The following is a 22,050-nucleotide window of genomic DNA, read 5'->3' on the forward strand; positions in this document are numbered from 1 at the left end:
TGTTCTATCGTATCCTATCCTCTATCCTATCATTTCCTCTATCCTATCCTCTATCCTATCCGATCCTCTATCCAATCATATCCTCTATCCTATCCTGTCCTCTATCCTATCTTATCACCTATCCTATCCTATCCTCTATCCTATCCTATCCTCTATCCTATCCTATCCTCTATCCTATCCTATCCTCTATCCTATCCTATCCTCTATCCTATCCTATCTTCTATCCTATCCTATCCTCTATCCAATCTTATCCTCTGTCCTATCCTATCCTCTATCCTATTCTATCCTCTATGCTATCCTATCCTCTATCCTATCCTATCCTCTATCCTATCCTATCCTCTATCCTATCCTATCCTCTATCCTATCCTATCCTCTATCCTATCATATCCCCTATCCTATTATATCCTCTATCCTATCCTATCCTCTATCCTATCCTATCCTCTCTCCTATCCGATCCTCTATCCTATCCTATCCTCTATCCTATCCTATCCTCTATCCTATCCTATCCTCTCTCCTATCCGATCCTCTATCCTATTCTATCCTCTATCCTATCCTATCCTCTATCCTATCCTATGCTCTTACTAATCCTATCCTCTATTATATCCTATCTTCTATCCTATCCTATGCTCTTACTAATCCTATCCTCTATTATATCCTATCCTCTATCCTATCCTATCCTCTATCCTATCCTATCCTCTATCCTATCCTATCCTCTATCCTATCCTATCCTCTATCCTATCCTATCCTCTATCCTATCCTATCCTCTATCCTATCCTATCCTCTATCCTATCCTATCCTCTATCCTATCCTATCCTCTATCCTATCCTATCCTCTATCCTATCCTATCCTCTATCCTATCCTATCCTCTATCCTATCCTATCCTCTATCCTATCCTCCATCCTATCCTATCCTATCCTCTCTCCTATCCGATCCTCTATCCTATCCTATCCTCTATCCTATCCTATCCTCTATGCTATCCTATCCTCTATCCTATCCTATGCTTTTACTAATCCTATCCTCTATTATATCCTATCCTCTATCCTATCCTATCTTCTATCCTATCCTATCCTCTATCCTATCCTATCCTCTATCCAATCTTATCCTCTGTCCTATCCTATCCTCTATCCTATCCTATCCTCTATGCTATCCTATCCTCTATCCTATCCTATGCTCTTACTAATCCTATCCTCTATTATATCCTATCCTCTATCCTATCCTATCCTCTATCTTATCCTCTATCCTATCCTATACTCTATCCTATCCTCTATCCTATCCTATCCTCTATCGTATCCTATTCTCTATCCTATCCTATTCTCTTTCCTATCCTATCCTCTACCCTATAATACCATGTATCCTATCCTATCCTATCCTCTATCTTATGCTCTATCCTATCCTATCAACTATCCTATCCTATCCTCAATCCTATCCTATCCTGTATCATATCCTATCCTCTATCCTATCATATCCTATCCTCTATCATATCCTATCCTCTATCCTATCCTATAATCTATCCTATCGTATCCTCTATCGTATCCTATCCTCTATCCTGTCCTGTCCTCTATCCTATTCTATCCTCTATCCTATACTATCCTCTATCCAATCTTATCCTCTATCCTATCCTATCCTCTATCGTATCCTATCCTCTATCCTATTCAATCCTCTATCCTATCCTCCATCCTATCCTATCCTCTATCCTATCCTATTCTCTATCATATCCTATCCTCTATCCTCTCCCATCCTCAATCCTATCCTTTCCTCTATCCTATCCTCTATCCAATCCTATCCTCTATCCTATCCTATCCTCTATCCTATCCCATCATCAATCCTATCCTTTCGTCTATCCTATCCTCTATCCTATCCTATCCTCTTACTTATACTATCCTCTATCCTATCCTATCCTCTATCCTATCCGATCGTCTATACTATCCTATCCTCTATCCTAGGGAATCCCATATCCTATCCTCTATCATATCCTATCCTCTATCGTATCCTTTTTTCCATAATATCGTATGTTCTATCGTATCCTATCCTCTATCCTATCCTTTCCTCTATCCTATCCTCTATCCTATCCTATCCCCTATCCTATCCGATCCTCTATCCAATCCTATCCTCTATCCTATCCTGTCCTCTATCCTATCTTATCAAGTATCCTATCCTATCCTCTATCCTACCCTATCCTCTATCCTATCCTATCCTCTATCCTATCCTATCCTCTATCCTATCCTATCCTCTATCCTATCCTATCCTCTATCCTATCCTATCCTCTCTCCTATCCGATCCTCTATCCTATCCTATCCTCTATCCTATCCTATCCTCTATGCTATCCTATCCTCTATCCTATCCTGTGCTCTTACTAATCCTATCCTCTATCCTATCCTATCCTCTATGCTATCCTATCCTCTATCCTATCCTATGCTTTTACTATTCCTATCCTCTATTATATCCTATCCTCTATCCTATCCTATCCTCTATCCTATCCTATGCTCTTACTAATCCTATCCTCTATTATATCCTATCCTCTATCGTATCCTTTTTTCTATAATATCGTATGTTCTATCGTATCCTATCCTCTATCCTATCCTTTCCTCTATCCTATCCTCTATCCTATCCTATCCTCTATCCTATCCGATCCTCTATCCAATCCTATCCTCTATCCTATCCTGTCCTCTATCCTATCTTATCACCTATCCTATCCTATCCTCTATCCTACCCTATCCTCTATCCTATCCTATCCTCTATCCTATCCTATCCTCTATCCTATCCTATCCTCTATCCTATCCTATCCTCTATCCTATCATATCCCCTATCCTATCCTATCCTCTATCCTATCCTATCCTCTATCCTATCCTATCCTCTCTCCTATCCGATCCTCTATCCTATCCTATCCTCTATCCTATCCTATCCTCTATGCTATCCTATCCTCTATCCTATCCTATGCTCTTACTAATCCTATCCTCTATTATATCCTATCGTCTATCCTATCCTATCCTCTCCCATCCTCAATCCTATCCTTTCCTCTATCCTATCCTCTATCCAATCCTATCATCTATTCTATCCTATCATCTATCCTATCCCATCATCGATCCTATCCTTTCGTCTATCCTATCCTCTATCCTATCCTATCCTCTTACTTATCCTATCCTCTATCCTATCCTATCCTCTATCCTATCCTATCCTCTATCCTATCCTATCCTCTATCCAATCTTATCCTCTGTCCTATCCTATCCTCTATCCTATCCTATCCTCTATGCTATCCTATCCTCTATCCTATCCTATGCTCTTACTAATCCTATCCTATATTATATACTATCCTCTATCCTATCCTATCCTCTATCCTATCCTACCCTCTATCCTATCCTATCCTCTATCCTATCCTATCCTCTATCCAATCCTATCCTCTATCCTATCCTGTCCTCTATCCTATCCTCTATCCTATCCTCCATCCTATCCTATCCTCTATGCTATCCTATCCTCTATCCTATCCTATGCTCTTACTCTATCCTATCCTCTATCATATCCTATCCTCTATCCTATCCTATAATCTATCCTATCGTATCCTCTATCGTATCCTATCCTCTATCCTGTCCTGTCCTCTATCCTATCCTATCCCATCATCAATCCTATCCTTTCGTCTATCCTATCCTCTATCCTATCCTATCCTATCCTATCCTCTATCTTATGCTCTATCCTATCCTATCAACTATCCTATCCTATCCTCAATCCTATCCCATCATCAATCCTATCCTTTCGTCTATCCTATCCTCTATCCTATCCTATCCTATCCTATCCTCTATCTTATGCTCTATCCTATCCTATCAACTATCCTATCCTATCCTCAATCCTATCCTATCCTCTATCATATCCTATCCTCTATCCTATCCTATCCTCTATCCTATCCTATCATATCCTCTATCCTCTATCCTATCCTATCCTCTATCCTATCCTCCATCCTATCCTATCCTCTATGCTATCCTATCCTCTATCCTATCCTATGCCCTTACTAATCCTATCCTCTATCCTATCCTATCCTCTCTCCTATCCGATCATCTATCCTATTCTATCCTCTATCCTATCCTATCCTCTATGCTATCCTATCCTCTATCCTATCCTATGCTCTTACTAATCCTATCCTCTATTATATCCTATCCTCTATCCTATCCTATCCTCTATCCTATCCTATCCTCTATCCTATCCTATCCTCTATCCTATCCTATCCTCTATCCTATCCTATCCTCTATCCTATCCTATCCTCTATCCTATCCTATCCTCTATCCTATCCTATCCTCTATCCTATCCTATCCTCTATCCTATCCTATCCTCTATCCTATCCTATCCTCTATCCTATCCTATCCTCTATCCTATCCTATCCTCTATCCTGTCCTATCCTCTATCCTATCCTATCCTCTATCCTATCCTATCCTCTATCCTATCCTATCCTCTATCCTATCCTATCCTCTATCCTATCCTATCCTCTATCCTATCCTATCCTCTATCCTATCCTATCCTCTATCCTATCCTATCCTCTATCCTATCCTATCCTCTATCCTATCCTATCCTCTATCCTATCCTATCCTCTATCCTATCCTATCCTCTATCCTATCCTATCCTCTATCCTATCCTATCCTCTATCCTATCCTATCCTCTATCCTATCCTATCCTCTATCCTATCCTGTCCTCTATCCTATCTTATCACCTATCCTATCCTATCCTCTATCCTACCCTATCCTCTATCCTATCCTATCCTCTATCCTATCCTATCCTCTATCCTATCCTCTATCCTATCCTCTCTCCTATCCGATCCTCTATCCTATCCTATCCTCTATCCTATCCTATCCTCTATGCTATCCTATCCTCTATCCTATCCTATGCTTTTACTAATCCTATCCTCTATTATATCCTATCCTCTATCCTATCCTATCCTCTATCCTATCCTATCCTCTATCCTATCCTGTCCTCTATCCTATCTTATGACCTATCCTATCCTATCCTCTATCCTATCCTATACTCTATCCTATCCTATCGTCTATCCTATCCAATCCTCTATCCAATCTTATCCTCTGTCCTATCCTATCCTCTATCCTATCCTATCCTCTATGCTATCCTATCCTCTATCCTATCCTATGCTCTTACTAATCCTATCCTCTATTATATCCTATCCTCTATCCTATCCTATCCTCTATCTTATCCTCTATCCTATCCTACCCTCTATCCTATCCTATCCTCTATCCTATCCTATCCTCTCTCCTATCCGATCCTCTATCCTATTCTATCCTCTATCCTATCCTATCCTATAATCTATCCTATCGTATCCTCTATCGTATCCTATCCTCTATCCTGTCCTGTCCTCTATCCTATCCTATCCCATCATCAATCCTATCTTTTCGTCTATCCTATCCTCTATCCTATCCTATCCTATCCTATCCTCTATCTTATGCTCTATCCTATCCTATCAACTATCCTATCCTATCCTCAATCCTATCCCATCATCAATCCTATCCTTTCGTCTATCCTATCCTCTATCCTATCCTATCCTATCCTATCCTCTATCTTATGCTCTATCCTATCCTATCAACTATCCTATCCTATCCTCAATCCTATCCTATCCTCTATCATATCCTATCCTCTATCCTATCCTATCTTCTATCCTATCCTATCCTATCCTCTATCCTCTATCCTATCCTATCCTCTATCCTATCCGATCCTCTATCCTATCCTATCCTCTATCCTATCCTATCCTCTATGCTATCCTATCCTCTATCCTATCCTATGCTTTTACTAATCCTATCCTCTATTATATCCTATCCTCTATCCTATCCTATCTTCTATCCTATCCTATCCTCTATCCTATCCTATCCTCTATCCAATCTTATCCTCTGTCCTATCCTATCCTCTATCCTATCCTATCCTCTATGCTATCCTATCCTCTATCCTATCCTATGCTCTTACTAATCCTATCCTCTATTATATCCTATCCTCTATCCTATCCTATCCTCTATCTTATCCTCTATCCTATCCTATACTCTATCCTATCCTCTATCCTATCCTATCCTCTATCGTATCCTATTCTCTATCCTATCCTATTCTCTTTCCTATCCTATCCTCTACCCTATAATACCATGTATCCTATCCTATCCTATCCTCTATCTTATGCTCTATCCTATCCTATCAACTATCCTATCCTATCCTCAATCCTATCCTATCCTGTATCATATCCTATCCTCTATCCTATCATATCCTATCCTCTATCATATCCTATCCTCTATCCTATCCTATAATCTATCCTATCGTATCCTCTATCGTATCCTATCCTCTATCCTTTCCTGTCCTCTATCCTATTCTATCCTCTATCCTATACTATCCTCTATCCAATCTTATCCTCTATCCTATCCTATCCTCTATCGTATCCTATCCTCTATCCTATTCAATCCTCTATCCTATCCTCCATCCTATCCTATCCTCTATCCTATCCTATTCTCTATCATATCCTATCCTCTATCCTCTCCCATCCTCAATCCTATCCTTTCCTCTATCCTATCCTCTATCCAATCCTATCCTCTATCCTATCCTATCCTCTATCCTATCCCATCATCAATCCTATCCTTTCGTCTATCCTATCCTCTATCCTATCCTATCCTCTTACTTATCCTATCCTCTATCCTATCCTATCCTCTATCCTATCCGATCGTCTATCCTATCCTATCCTCTATCCTAGGCAATCCCATATCCTATCCTCTATCATATCCTATCCTCTATCGTATCCTTTTTTCTATAATATCGTATGTTCTATCGTATCCTATCCTCTATCCTATCCTTTCCTCTATCCTATCCTCTATCCTATCCTATCCCCTATCCTATCCGATCCTCTATCCAATCCTATCCTCTATCCTATCCTGTCCTCTATCCTATCTTATCAAGTATCCTATCCTATCCTCTATCCTACCCTATCCTCTATCCTATCCTATCCTCTATCCTATCCTATCCTCTATCCTATCCTATCCTCTATCCTATCCTATCCTCTATCCTATCCTATCCTCTATCCTATCCTATCCTCTCTCCTATCCGATCCTCTATCCTATCCTATCCTCTATCCTATCCTATCCTCTATGCTATCCTATCCTCTATCCTATCCTGTGCTCTTACTAATCCTATCCTCTATCCTATCCTATCCTCTATGCTATCCTATCCTCTATCCTATCCTATGCTTTTACTATTCCTATCCTCTATTATATCCTATCCTCTATCCTATCCTATCCTCTATCCTATCCTATGCTCTTACTAATCCTATCCTCTATTATATCCTATCCTCTATCGTATCCTTTTTTCTATAATATCGTATGTTCTATCGTATCCTATCCTCTATCCTATCCTTTCCTCTATCCTATCCTCTATCCTATCCTATCCTCTATCCTATCCGATCCTCTATCCAATCCTATCCTCTATCCTATCCTGTCCTCTATCCTATCTTATCACCTATCCTATCCTATCCTCTATCCTACCCTATCCTCTATCCTATCCTATCCTCTATCCTATCCTATCCTCTATCCTATCCTATCCTCTATCCTATCCTATCCTCTATCCTATCATATCCCCTATCCTATCCTATCCTCTATCCTATCCTATCCTCTATCCTATCCTATCCTCTCTCCTATCCGATCCTCTATCCTATCCTATCCTCTATCCTATCCTATCCTCTATGCTATCCTATCCTCTATCCTATCCTATGCTCTTACTAATCCTATCCTCTATTATATCCTATCGTCTATCCTATCCTATCCTCTCCCATCCTCAATCCTATCCTTTCCTCTATCCTATCCTCTATCCAATCCTATCATCTATTCTATCCTATCATCTATCCTATCCCATCATCGATCCTATCCTTTCGTCTATCCTATCCTCTATCCTATCCTATCCTCTTACTTATCCTATCCTCTATCCTATCCTATCCTCTATCCTATCCTATCCTCTATCCTATCCTATCCTCTATCCAATCTTATCCTCTGTCCTATCCTATCCTCTATCCTATCCTATCCTCTATGCTATCCTATCCTCTATCCTATCCTATGCTCTTACTAATCCTATCCTATATTATATACTATCCTCTATCCTATCCTATCCTCTATCCTATCCTACCCTCTATCCTATCCTATCCTCTATCCTATCCTATCCTCTATCCAATCCTATCCTCTATCCTATCCTGTCCTCTATCCTATCCTCTATCCTATCCTCCATCCTATCCTATCCTCTATGCTATCCTATCCTCTATCCTATCCTATGCTCTTACTCTATCCTATCCTCTATCATATCCTATCCTCTATCCTATCCTATAATCTATCCTATCGTATGCTCTATCGTATCCTATCCTCTATCTTGTCCTGTCCTCTATCCTATCCTATCCCATCATCAATCCTATCCTTTCGTCTATCCTATCCTCTATCCTATCCTATCCTATCCTATCCTCTATCTTATGCTCTATCCTATCCTATCAACTATCCTATCCTATCCTCAATCCTATCCCATCATCAATCCTATCCTTTCGTCTATCCTATCCTCTATCCTATCCTATCCTATCCTATCCTCTATCTTATGCTCTATCCTATCCTATCAACTATCCTATCCTATCCTCAATCCTATGCTATCCTCTATCATATCCTATCCTCTATCCTATCCTATCCTCTATCCTATCCTATCCTATCCTCTATCCTCTATCCTATCCTATCCTCTATCCTATCCTATCCTCTATCCTATCCTCCATCCTATCCTATCCTCTATGCTATCCTATCCTCTATCCTATCCTATGCCCTTACTAATCCTATCCTCTATCCTATCCTATCCTCTCTCCTATCCGATCATCTATCCTATTCTATCCTCTATCCTATCCTATCCTCTATGCTATCCTATCCTCTATCCTATCCTATGCTCTTACTAATCCTATCCTCTATTATATCCTATCCTCTATCCTATCCTATCCTCTATCCTATCCTATCCTCTATCCTATCCTATCCTCTATCCTATCCTATCCTCTATCCTATCCTATCCTCTATCCTATCCTATCCTCTATCCTATCCTATCCTCTATCCTATCCTATCCTCTATCCTATCCTATCCTCTATCCTATCCTATCCTCTATCCTATCCTATCCTCTATCCTATCCTATCCTCTATCCTATCCTATCCTCTATCCTATCCTATCCTCTATCCTATCCTATCCTCTATCCTATCCTATCCTCTATCCTATCCTATCCTCTATCCTATCCTATCCTCTATCCTATCCTATCCTCTATCCTATCCTATCCTCTATCCTATCCTATCCTCTATCCTATCCTATCCTCTATCCTATCCTATCCTCTATCCTATCCTATCCTCTATACTATCCTATCCTCTATCCTATCCTATCCTCTATCCTATCCTATCCTCTATCCTATCCTATCCTCTATCCTATCCTATCCTCTATCCTATCCTATCCTCTATCCTATCCTATCCTCTATCCTATCCTATCCTCTATCCTATCCTATCCTCTATCCTATCCTATCCTCTATCCTATCCTATCCTATCCTATCCTCTATCTTATGCTCTATCCTATCCTATCAACTATCCTATCCTATCCTCAATCCTATCCTATCCTCTATCATATCCTATCCTCTATCCTATCCTATCCTCTATCCTATCCTATCCTATCCTCTATCCTCTATCCTATCCTATCCTCTATCCTATCCTATCCTCTATCCTATCCTCCATCCTATCCTATCCTCTATGCTATCCTATCCTCTATCCTATCCTATGCCCTTACTAATCCTATCCTCTATCCTATCCTATCCTCTCTCCTATCCGATCATCTATCCTATTCTATCCTCTATCCTATCCTATCCTCTATGCTATCCTATCCTCTATCCTATCCTATGCTCTTACTAATCCTATCCTCTATTATATCCTATCCTCTATCCTATCCTATCCTCTATCCTATCCTATCCTCTATCCTATCCTATCCTCTATCCTATCCTATCCTCTATCCTATCCTATCCTCTATCCTATCCTATCCTCTATCCTATCCTATCCTCTATCCTATCCTATCCTCTATCCTATCCTATCCTCTATCCTATCCTATCCTCTATCCTATCCTATCCTCTATCCTATCCTATCCTCTATCCTATCCTATCCTCTATCCTATCCTATCCTCTATCCTATCCTATCCTCTATCCTATCCTATCCTCTATCCTATCCTATCCTCTATCCTATCCTATCCTCTATCCTATCCTATCCTCTATCCTATCCTATCCTCTATCCTATCCTATCCTCTATCCTATCCTATCCTCTATCCTATCCTATCCTCTATCCTATCCTATCCTCTATCCTATCCTATCCTCTATCCTATCCTATCCTCTATCCTATCCTATCCTCTATCCTATCCTATCCTCTATACTATCCTATCCTCTATCCTATCCTATCCTCTATCCTATCCTATCCTCTATCCTATCCTATCCTCTATCCTATCCTATCCTCTATCCTATCCTATCCTCTATCCTATCCTATCCTCTATCCTATCCTATCCTCTATCCTATCCTATCCTCTATCCTATCCTATCCTCTATCCTATCCTATCCTCTATCCTATCCTATCCTCTATCCTATCCTATCCTCTATCCTATCCTATCCTCTATCCTATCCTATCCTCTATCCTATCCTATCCTCTATCCTATCCTATCCTCTATCCTATCCTATCCTCTATCCTATCCTATCCTCTATCCTATCCTATCCTCTATCCTATCCTATCCTCTATCCTATCCTGTCCTCTATCCTATCTTATCACCTATCCTATCCTATCCTCTATCCTACCCTATCCTCTATCCTCTATCCTATCCTATCCTCTATCCTATCCTCTATCCTATCCTCTATCCTATCCTCTCTCCTATCCGATCCTCTATCCTATCCTATCCTCTATCCTATCCTATCCTCTATGCTATCCTATCCTCTATCCTATCCTATGCTTTTACTAATCCTATCCTCTATTATATCCTATCCTCTATCCTATCCTATCCTCTATCCTATCCTATCCTCTATCCTATCCTGTCCTCTATCCTATCTTATGACCTATCCTATCCTATCCTCTATCCTATCCTATACTCTATCCTATCCTATCCTCTATCCTATCCAATCCTCTATCCAATCTTATCCTCTGTCCTATCCTATCCTCTATCCTATCCTATCCTCTATGCTATCCTATCCTCTATCCTATCCTATGCTCTTACTAATCCTATCCTCTATTATATCCTATCCTCTATCCTATCCTATCCTCTATCTTATCCTCTATCCTATCCTACCCTCTATCCTATCCTATCCTCTATCCTATCCTATCCTCTCTCCTATCCGATCCTCTATCCTATTCTATCCTCTATCCTATCCTATCCTATAATCTATCCTATCGTATCCTCTATCGTATCCTATCCTCTATCCTGTCCTGTCCTCTATCCTATCCTATCCCATCATCAATCCTATCCTTTCGTCTATCCTATCCTCTATCCTATCCTATCCTATCCTATCCTCTATCTTATGCTCTATCCTATCCTATCAACTATCCTATCCTATCCTCAATCCTATCCCATCATCAATCCTATCCTTTCGTCTATCCTATCCTCTATCCTATCCTATCCTATCCTATCCTCTATCTTATGCTCTATCCTATCCTATCAACTATCCTATCCTATCCTCAATCCTATCCTATCCTCTATCATATCCTATCCTCTATCCTATCCTATCCTCTATCCTATCCTATCCTATCCTCTATCCTCTATCCTATCCTATCCTCTATCCTATCCTATCCTCTATCCTATCCTCCATCCTATCCTATCCTCTATGCTATCCTATCCTCTATCCTATCCTATGCCCTTACTAATCCTATCCTCTATCCTATCCTATCCTCTCTCCTATCCGATCATCTATCCTATTCTATCCTCTATCCTATCCTATCCTCTATGCTATCCTATCCTCTATCCTATCCTATGCTCTTACTAATCCTATCCTCTATTATATCCTATCCTCTATCCTATCCTATCCTCTATCCTATCCTATCCTCTATCCTATCCTATCCTCTATCCTATCCTATCCTCTATCCTATCCTATCCTCTATCCTATCCTATCCTCTATCCTATCCTATCCTCTATCCTATCCTATCCTCTATCCTATCCTATCCTCTATCCTATCCTATCCTCTATCCTATCCTATCCTCTATCCTATCCTATCCTCTATCCTATCCTATCCTCTATCCTATCCTATCCTCTATCCTATCCTATCCTCTATCCTATCCTATCCTCTATCCTATCCTATCCTCTATCCTATCCTATCCTCTATCCTATCCTATCCTCTATCCTATCCTATCCTCTATCCTATCCTATCCTCTATCCTATCCTATCCTCTATCCTATCCTATCCTCTATCCTATCCTATCCTCTATCCAATCTTATCCTCTGTCCTATCCTATCCTCTATCCTATCCTATCCTCTATGCTATCCTATCCTCTATCCTATCCTATGCTCTTACTAATCCTATCCTATATTATATACTATCCTCTATCCTATCCTATCCTCTATCCTATCCTACCCTCTATCCTATCCTATCCTCTATCCTATCCTATCCTCTATCCAATCCTATCCTCTATCCTATCCTGTCCTCTATCCTATCCTCTATCCTATCCTCCATCCTATCCTATCCTCTATGCTATCCTATCCTCTATCCTATCCTATGCTCTTACTCTATCCTATCCTCTATCATATCCTATCCTCTATCCTATCCTATAATCTATCCTATCGTATGCTCTATCGTATCCTATCCTCTATCTTGTCCTGTCCTCTATCCTATCCTATCCCATCATCAATCCTATCCTTTCGTCTATCCTATCCTCTATCCTATCCTATCCTATCCTATCCTCTATCTTATGCTCTATCCTATCCTATCAACTATCCTATCCTATCCTCAATCCTATCCCATCATCAATCCTATCCTTTCGTCTATCCTATCCTCTATCCTATCCTATCCTATCCTATCCTCTATCTTATGCTCTATCCTATCCTATCAACTATCCTATCCTATCCTCAATCCTATCCTATCCTCTATCATATCCTATCCTCTATCCTATCCTATCCTCTATCCTATCCTATCCTATCCTCTATCCTCTATCCTATCCTATCCTCTATCCTATCCTATCCTCTATCCTATCCTCCATCCTATCCTATCCTCTATGCTATCCTATCCTCTATCCTATCCTATGCCCTTACTAATCCTATCCTCTATCCTATCCTATCCTCTCTCCTATCCGATCATCTATCCTATTCTATCCTCTATCCTATCCTATCCTCTATGCTATCCTATCCTCTATCCTATCCTATGCTCTTACTAATCCTATCCTCTATTATATCCTATCCTCTATCCTATCCTATCCTCTATCCTATCCTATCCTCTATCCTATCCTATCCTCTATCCTATCCTATCCTCTATCCTATCCTATCCTCTATCCTATCCTATCCTCTATCCTATCCTATCCTCTATCCTATCCTATCCTCTATCCTATCCTATCCTCTATCCTATCCTATCCTCTATCCTATCCTATCCTCTATCCTATCCTATCCTCTATCCTATCCTATCCTCTATCCTATCCTATCCTCTATCCTATCCTATCCTCTATGCTATCCTATCCTCTATCCTATCCTATCCTCTATCCTATCCTATCCTCTATCCTATCCTATCCTCTATCCTATCCTATCCTCTATCCTATCCTATCCTCTATCCTATCCTATCCTCTATCCTATCCTATCCTCTATCCTATCCTATCCTCTATCCTATCCTATCCTCTATCCTATCCTATCCTCTATCCTATCCTGTCCTCTATCCTATCTTATCACCTATCCTATCCTATCCTCTATCCTACCCTATCCTCTATCCTCTATCCTATCCTATCCTCTATCCTATCCTCTATCCTATCCTCTCTCCTATCCGATCCTCTATCCTATCCTATCCTCTATCCTATCCTATCCTCTATGCTATCCTATCCTCTATCCTATCCTATGCTTTTACTAATCCTATCCTCTATTATATCCTATCCTCTATCCTATCCTATCCTCTATCCTATCCTATCCTCTATCCTATCCTGTCCTCTATCCTATCTTATGACCTATCCTATCCTATCCTCTATCCTATCCTATACTCTATCCTATCCTATCCTCTATCCTATCCAATCCTCTATCCAATCTTATCCTCTGTCCTATCCTATCCTCTATCCTATCCTATCCTCTATGCTATCCTATCCTCTATCCTATCCTATGCTCTTACTAATCCTATCCTCTATTATATCCTATCCTCTATCCTATCCTATCCTCTATCTTATCCTCTATCCTATCCTACCCTCTATCCTATCCTATCCTCTATCCTATCCTATCCTCTCTCCTATCCGATCCTCTATCCTATTCTATCCTCTATCCTATCCTATCCTATAATCTATCCTATCGTATCCTCTATCGTATCCTATCCTCTATGCTGTCCTGTCCTCTATCCTATCCTATCCCATCATCAATCCTATCCTTTCGTCTATCCTATCCTCTATCCTATCCTATCCTATCCTATCCTCTATCTTATGCTCTATCCTATCCTATCAACTATCCTATCCTATCCTCAATCCTATCCCATCATCAATCCTATCCTTTCGTCTATCCTATCCTCTATCCTATCCTATCCTATCCTATCCTCTATCTTATGCTCTATCCTATCCTATCAACTATCCTATCCTATCCTCAATCCTATCCTATCCTCTATCATATCCTATCCTCTATCCTATCCTATCCTCTATCCTATCCTATCCTATCCTCTATCCTCTATCCTATCCTATCCTCTATCCTATCCTATCCTCTATCCTATCCTCCATCCTATCCTATCCTCTATGCTATCCTATCCTCTATCCTATCCTATGCCCTTACTAATCCTATCCTCTATCCTATCCTATCCTCTCTCCTATCCGATCATCTATCCTATTCTATCCTCTATCCTATCCTATCCTCTATGCTATCCTATCCTCTATCCTATCCTATGCTCTTACTAATCCTATCCTCTATTATATCCTATCCTCTATCCTATCCTATCCTCTATCCTATCCTATCCTCTATCCTATCCTATCCTCTATCCTATCCTATCCTCTATCCTATCCTATCCTCTATCCTATCCTATCCTCTATCCTATCCTATCCTCTATCCTATCCTATCCTCTATCCTATCCTATCCTCTATCCTATCCTATCCTCTATCCTATCCTATCCTCTATCCTATCCTATCCTCTATCCTATCCTATCCTCTATCCTATCCTATCCTCTATCCTATCCTATCCTCTATCCTATCCTATCCTCTATCCTATCCTATCCTATCCTCTATCCTATCCTATCCTCTATCCTATCCTATCCTCTATCCTATCCTATCCTCTATCCTATCCTATCCTCTATCCTATCCTATCCTCTATCCTATCCTATCCTCTATCCTATCCTATCCTCTATCCTATCCTATCCTCTATCCTATCCTATCCTCTATCCTATCCTATCCTCTATCCTATCCTATCCTCTATCCTATCCTATCCTCTATCCTATCCTATCCTCTATCCTATCCTATCCTCTATCCTATCCTATCCTCTATCCTATCCTATCCTCTATCCTATCCTATCCTCTATCCTATCCTATCCTCTATCCTATCCTATCCTCTATCCTATCCTATCCTCTATCCTATCCTATCCTCTATCCTATCCTATCCTCTATCCTATCCTATCCTCTATCCTATCCTATCCTCTATCCTATCCTATCCTCTATCCTATCCTATCCTCTATCCTATCCTATCCTCTATCCTATCCTATCCTCTATCCTATCCTATCCTCTATCCTATCCTATCTTCTATCCTATCCTATCCTCTATCCTATCCTATCCTCTATCCTATCCTATCCTCTATCCTATCCTATCCTCTATCCTATCCTATCCTCTATCCTATCCTATCCTCTATCCTATCCTATCCTCTATCCTATCCTATCCTCTATCCTATCCTATCCTCTATCCTATCCTGTCCTCTATCCTATCTTATCACCTATCCTATCCTATCCTCTATCCTACCCTATCCTCTATCCTATCCTATCCTCTATCCTATCCTATCCTCTATCCTATCCTCTATCCTATCCTCTCTCCTATCCGATCCTCTATCCTATCCTATCCTCTATCCTATCCTATCCTCTATGCTATCCTATCCTCTATCCTATCCTATGCTTTTACTAATCCTATCCTCTATTATATCCTATCCTCTATCCTATCCTATCCTCTATCCTATCCTATCCTCTATCCTATCCTGTCCTCTATCCTATCTTATGACCTATCCTATCCTATCCTCTATCCTATCCTATACTCTATCCTATCCTATCCTCTATCCTATCCAATCCTCTATCCAATCTTATCCTCTGTCCTATCCTATCCTCTATCCTATCCTATCCTCTATGCTATCCTATCCTCTATCCTATCCTATGCTCTTACTAATCCTATCCTCTATTATATCCTATCCTCTATCCTATCCTATCCTCTATCCTATCCTATCCTCTATCCTATCCTGTCCTCTATCCTATCTTATGACCTATCCTATCCTATCCTCTATCCTATCCTATACTCTATCCTATCCTATCCTCTATCCTATCCAATCCTCTATCCAATCTTATCCTCTGTCCTATCCTATCCTCTATCCTATCCTATCCTCTATGCTATCCTATCCTCTATCCTATCCTATGCTCTTACTAATCCTATCCTCTATTATATCCTATCCTCTATCCTATCCTATCCTCTATCTTATCCTCTATCCTATCCTATTCTCTATCCTATCCTATTCTCTTTCCTATCCTATCCTCTACCCTATAATACCATGTATCCTATCCTATCCTATCCTCTATCTTATGCTCTATCCTATCCTATCAACTATCCTATCCTATCCTCAATCCTATCCTATCCTGTATCATATCCTATCCTCTATCCTATCCTACCCTATCCTCTATCCTATCCTATCCTCTATCCTATCCTATCCTCTATCCTATCCTATCCTCTATCCTATCCTATCCTCTATCCTATCGTATCCTCTATCCTATCCTATCCTCTATCCTATCCTATCCTCTATCCTATCCTATCCTCTATCCTATCCTATCCTCTATCCTATCCTATCCTCTATCCTATCCTATCCTCTATCCTATCCTATCCTCTATCCTATCCTATCCTCTATCCTATCCTATCCTCTATCCTATCCTATCCTCTATCCTATCCTATCCTCTATCCTATCCTATCCTCTATCCTATCCTATCCTCTATCCTATCCTATCCTCTATCCTATCCTATCCTCTATCCTATCCTATCCTCTATCCTATCCTATCCTCTATCCTATCCTATCCTCTATCCTATCCTATCCTCTATCCTATCCTATCCCATCCTCTATCCTATCCTATCCTCTATCCTATCCTATCCTCTATCCTATCCTATCCTCTATCCTATCCTATCCTCTATCCTATCCTATCCTCTATCCTATCCTATCCTCTATCCTATCCTATCCTCTATCCTATCCTATCCTATCCTCTATCCTATCCTATCCTCTATCCTATCCTATCCTCTATCCTATCCTATCCTCTATCCTATCCTATCCTCTATCATATCCTATCCTCTATCCTATCCTATCCTCTATCCTATCCTATCCTCTATCCTATCCTGTCCTCTATCCTATCTTATCACCTATCCTATCCTATCCTCTATCCTACCCTATCCTCTATCCTATCCTATCCTCTATCCTATCCTATCCTCTATCCTATCCTCTATCCTATCCTCTCTCCTATCCGATCCTCTATCCTATCCTATCCTCTATCCTATCCTATCCTCTATGCTATCCTATCCTCTATCCTATCCTATGCTTTTACTAATCCTATCCTCTATTATATCCTATCCTCTATCCTATCCTATCCTCTATCCTATCCTATCCTCTATCCTATCCTGTCCTCTATCCTATCTTATGACCTATCCTATCCTATCCTCTATCCTATCCTATACTCTATCCTATCCTATCCTCTATCCTATCCAATCCTCTATCCAATCTTATCCTCTGTCCTATCCTATCCTCTATCCTATCCTATCCTCTATGCTATCCTATCCTCTATCCTATCCTATGCTCTTACTAATCCTATCCTCTATTATATCCTATCCTCTATCCTATCCTATCCTCTATCTTATCCTCTATCCTATCCTATACTCTATCCTATCCTCTATCCTATCCTATCCTCTATCGTATCCTATTCTCTATCCTATCCTATTCTCTTTCCTATCCTATCCTCTACCCTATAATACCATGTATCCTATCCTATCCTATCCTCTATCTTATGCTCTATCCTATCCTATCAACTATCCTATCCTATCCTCAATCCTATCCTATCCTGTATCATATCCTATCCTCTATCCTATCCTACCCTATCCTCTATCCTATCCTATCCTCTATCCTATCCTATCCTCTATCCTATCCTATCCTCTATCCTATCCTATCCTCTATCCTATCGTATCCTCTATCCTATCCTATCCTCTATCCTATCCTATCCTCTATCCTATCCTATCCTCTATCCTATCCTATCCTCTATCCTATCCTATCCTCTATCCTATCCTATCGTCTATCCTATCCTATCCTCTATCCTATCCTATCCTCTATCCTATCCTATCCTCTATCCTATCCTATCCTCTATCCTATCCTATCCTCTATCCTATCCTATCCTCTATCCTATCCTATCCTCTATCCTATCCTATCCTCTATCCTATCCTATCCTCTATCCTATCCTATCCTCTATCCTATCCTATCCTCTATCCTATCCTATCCTCTATCCTATCCTATCCTCTATCCTATCCTATCCTCTATCCTATCCTATCCTCTATCCTATCCTATCCTCTATCCTATCCTATCCTCTATCCTATCCTATCCTCTATCCTATCCTATCCTCTATCCTATCCTATCCTCTATCCTATCCTATCCTCTATCCTATCCTATCCTCTATCCTATCCTATCCTCTATCCTATCCTATCCTCTATCCTATCCTATCCTCTATCCTATCCTATCCTCTATCCTATCCTATCCTCTATCCTATCCTATCCTCTATCCTATCCTATCCTCTATCCTATCCTATCCTCTATCCTATCCTATCCTCTATCCTATCCTATCCTCTATCCTATCCTATCCTCTATCCTATCCTATCCTCTATCCTATCCTATCCTCTATCCTATCCTATCTTCTATCCTATCCTATCCTCTATCCAATCTTATCCTCTGTCCTATCCTATCCTCCATCCTATTCTATCCTCTATGCTATCCTATCCTCTATCCTATCCTATCCTCTATCCTATCCTATCCTCTATCCTATCCTATCCTCTATCCTATCCTATCCTCTATCCTATCATATCCCCTATCCTATCCTATCCTCTATCCTATCCTATCCTCTATCCTATCCTATCCTCTCTCCTATCCGATCCTCTATCCTATCCTATCCTCTATCCTATCGTATCCTCTATGCTATCCTATCCTCTATCCTATCCTATGCTCTTACTAATCCTATCCTCTATTATATCCTATCGTCTATCCTATCCTATCCTCTCCCATCCTCAATCCTATCCTTTCCTCTATCCTATCCTCTATCCAATGCTATCCTCTATCCTATCCTATCATCTATCCTATCCCATCATCGATCCTATCCTTTCGTCTATCCTATCCTCTATCCTATCCTATCCTCTTACTTATCCTATCCTCTATCCTATCCTATCCTCTATCCTATCCTATCCTCTATCCTATCCTATGCTCTTACTAATCCTATAATATATTATATCCTATCCTCTATCCCATCCTATCCTCTATCCTATCCTACCCTCTATCCTATCCTATCCTCTATCCTATCCTATCCTCTATCCTATCCTATCCTCTCTCCTATCCGATCCTCTATCCTATTCTATCCTCTATCCTATCCTATCCTCTATGCTATCCTATCCTCTATCCTATCCTATGCTCTTACTAATCCTATCCTCTATTATATCCTATCCTCTATCCTATCCTATCCTCTATCCTATCCTATCCTCTATCCTATCCTATCCTCTATCCTATCCTATCCTCTATCCTATCCTATCCTCTATCCTATCCTATCCTCTATCCTATCCTATCCTCTATCCTATCCTATCCTCTATCCTATCCTATCCTCTATCCTATCCTATCCTCTCTCCTATCCGATCCTCTATCCTATTCTATCCTCTATCCTATCCTATCCTCTATGCTATCCTATCCTCTATCCTATCCTATGCTCTTACTAATCCTATCCTCTATTATATCCTATCCTCTATCCTATCCTATCCTCTATCCTATCCTATCCTCTATCCTATCCTATCCTCTATCCTATCCTATCCTCTATCCTATCCTATCCTCTATCCTATCCTATCCTCTATCCTATCCTATCCTCTATCCTATCCTATCCTCTATCCTATCCTATCCTCTATCCTATCCTATCCTCTATCCTATCCTATCCTCTATCCTATCCTATCCTCTATCCTATCCTATCCTCTATCCTATCCTATCCTCTATCCTATCCTATCCTCTATCCTATCCTATCCTCTATCCTATCCTATGCTCTTACTCTATCCTATCCTCTATCATATCCTATCCTCTATCCTATCCTATAATCTATCCTATCGTATCCTCTATCGTATCCTATCCTCTATCCTGTCCTGTCCTCTATCCTATCCTATCCCATCATCAATCCTATCATTTCGTCTATCCTATCCCCTATCCTATCCCATCCTATCCTATCCTCTATCTTATGCTCTATCCTATCCTATCAACTATCCTATCCTATCCTCAATCCTATCCCATCATCAATCCTATCCTTTCGTCTATCCTATCCTCTATCCTATCCTATCCTATCCTATCCTCTATCTTATGCTCTATCCTATCCTATCAACTATCCTATCCTATCCTCAATCCTATCCTAACCTCTATCATATCCTATCCTCTATCCTATCCTATCCTCTATCCTATCCTATCCTATCCTCTATCCTATCCTATCCTCTATCCTATCCTATCCTCTATCCTATCCTATCCTCTATCCTATCCTATCCTCTATCCTATCCTCCATCCTATCCTATCCTCTATGCTATCCTATCCTCTATCCTATCCTATGCTCTTACTAATCCTATCCTCTATCATATCCTATCCTCTATCCTATCCTATAATCTATCCTATCGTATCCTCTATCGTATCCTATCCTCTATCCTGTCCTATCCTCTATTATATCCTATCCTCTATCCTATACTATCCTCTATCCAATCTTATCCTCTATCCTATCCTATCCTCTATCCTATCCTATCCTCTATCCTATCCTATCCTCTCTCCTATCCGATCCTCTATCCTATTCTATCCTCTATCCTATCCTATCCTCTATCCTATCCTATGCTCTTACTAATCCTATCCTCTATTATATCCTATCCTCTATCCTATCCTATGCTCTTACTAATCCTATCCTCTATTATATCCTATCCTCTATCCTATCCTATCCTCTATCCTATCCTATCCTCTATCCTATCCTATCCTCTATCCTATCCTATCCTCTATCCTATCCTATCCTCTATCCTATCCTATCCTCTATCCTATCCTATCCTCTATCCTATCCTATCCTCTATCCTATCCTATCCTCTATCCTATCCTATCCTCTATCCTATCCTATCCTCTATCCTATCCTATCCTCTATCCTATCCTATCCTCTCTCCTATCCGATCCTCTATCCTATCCTATCCTCTATCCTATCCTATCCTCTATGCTATCCTATCCTCTATCCTATCCTATGCTTTTACTAATCCTATCCTCTATTATATCCTATCCTCTATCCTATCCTATCTTCTATCCTATCCTATCCTCTATCCTATCCTATCCTCTATCCAATCTTATCCTCTGTCCTATCCTATCCTCTATCCTATCCTATCCTCTATCCTATCCTATCCTCTATCCTATCCTATCCTC

The sequence above is a fragment of the Halictus rubicundus genome, unplaced genomic scaffold (assembly GCF_050948215.1).
Source record: "Halictus rubicundus isolate RS-2024b unplaced genomic scaffold, iyHalRubi1_principal scaffold0131, whole genome shotgun sequence".
NCBI classification, from domain to species: Eukaryota; Metazoa; Arthropoda; class Insecta; order Hymenoptera; family Halictidae; genus Halictus; species Halictus rubicundus.